Raw genomic sequence first — 1,760 nt, forward strand, 5'->3', positions numbered from 1 at the left:
GTTACGAGTTGCAAGCTGTAAGACCGGTTTTCATATTTGCTTTTTATCTTCAGTTTCTTAATGACTGCGAAAGTGTATCTCTCTCTTTCATGGTCGAGTTACATAATGCAACATCTAGAAGCACCGTTGTTTGTATTTAAATTTTTTTTTATGAAAAATAGACTATAGATTTTCATAAGAAGATAAAAGCTTTCCAATATTTTGCGCCTGAATCACTTCCCGGAGGCAAAAACCTCAACGTAAATAAACTCGATTTGAGTAACAAATTATCCCAACACCACCTTTCGCATCACAAACGACCTAGCGGGAGTTTACTGACGCTCGTAAACCTCATCAATTGGGGTCGTTAAGCCAGTTAGCCCAGGAGCCAAGCCCGACGTGAAGCCTTCATTGTGAAGTGATGGGGGGAGGGGCGGGGGATAGGTTACTATGGCGTTAGATGAGCCCACATTGATGCTGTTAGAATACTGTGGCCTTTTGCCAGGACGACTTCTTGTCCGTAGGAGTCGCTACTAATGAGACTAGTTATGAGGGACAAAGAACGATTTTTATTTCTAAAATAAAATTACTTAGTTTTATATTAACTAAAATTGCCAATTGTGTTCTTAGTACTTAAAGCTCTTAATTATATATATATATATATATATATATATATATATATATATATATATAATATATATATATATATGTGTGTGTGTGTATATATATATATATATATATATATATATATATATATATATATATATATATATATATATATATATATATCTAATAAAAGGAGCCCATAAAAACCACCAAAATGTAGAGAGAAAAGTACTATATTTCAGAGACTGCTGTCTCTCTCTTCAGGTATATGAATGAGAAAAGTTTACAGAAAAGGTGGTATTTATACCAAGAGATCCGTCCACAAGTAAGCCAATTTAGGTCACCCCCGCTGATAATCTTCCTTTAATCTTCTTAAGCGTTGGTTGAATGAAAACTTGGTCGACGACATCTGAAATTCACGCGCCTTTTGAGATGTTCATTACCTGCTTCTCTTTTATTAAGGCCAATTCCATCATTTGACTCTTGTACCGGCAGTTGCTGCTATAAATTACACGTGACAAATTCCAGTTTATTCTATGGTTATGTTCATTTATATGGTTGAAAATAGCCGAGTTCTGTTGTCCATACCTAACTGACCGTTTGTGTTGTATTAATCTCTGGGGAAGTGATCAACCTGTAAATCCGATGTAAGATGGTCACAGTCCTGACATGTGATCTCATAGACCCCATAATCTTTGGGAGATGTCTTTTGTTGGACGTTAATCAGGGATTTGGCTAAGGTGTTTGGGTAGGTAAATGCAAAAGGGTTGGATTTCCCAAGGGTGTGGGTTACTCTCTTAATCATCTCCAGGTGAGGAATTTTTATTTTATTGTTGGGTGTGTGTCTGGTCTTGTCTTTAGGGGGTCGGTAGAAAATTACGTTGCTTTTGAATTGCTTTCTCAATTATATGGTCAGGATACTTTAAAGATGAAAGTTGCTTGCGAATTAGTTCAAATTCTTTTTCCAGGAAATCTGGGGAACAAATTCGTAAGGCTCTTAAGAATAGGTTGGTAGCTACAACTATCTTGATAGTTAATGTCGTGATATGCTTAAAGTAGGTGAAATATATGAAAGTGAGAACCGTTGGTTTTCTGTATATGGTAAATTTTTTGTATTCTGTCATGTCTCTGATTATTAAAACATCAAGAAAAGGAATTTTGTTGTCTGTTTCCCA

The sequence above is a fragment of the Macrobrachium nipponense genome, chromosome 17, assembly GCF_015104395.2.
Source record: "Macrobrachium nipponense isolate FS-2020 chromosome 17, ASM1510439v2, whole genome shotgun sequence".
Taxonomy (NCBI): Eukaryota; Metazoa; Arthropoda; class Malacostraca; order Decapoda; family Palaemonidae; genus Macrobrachium; species Macrobrachium nipponense.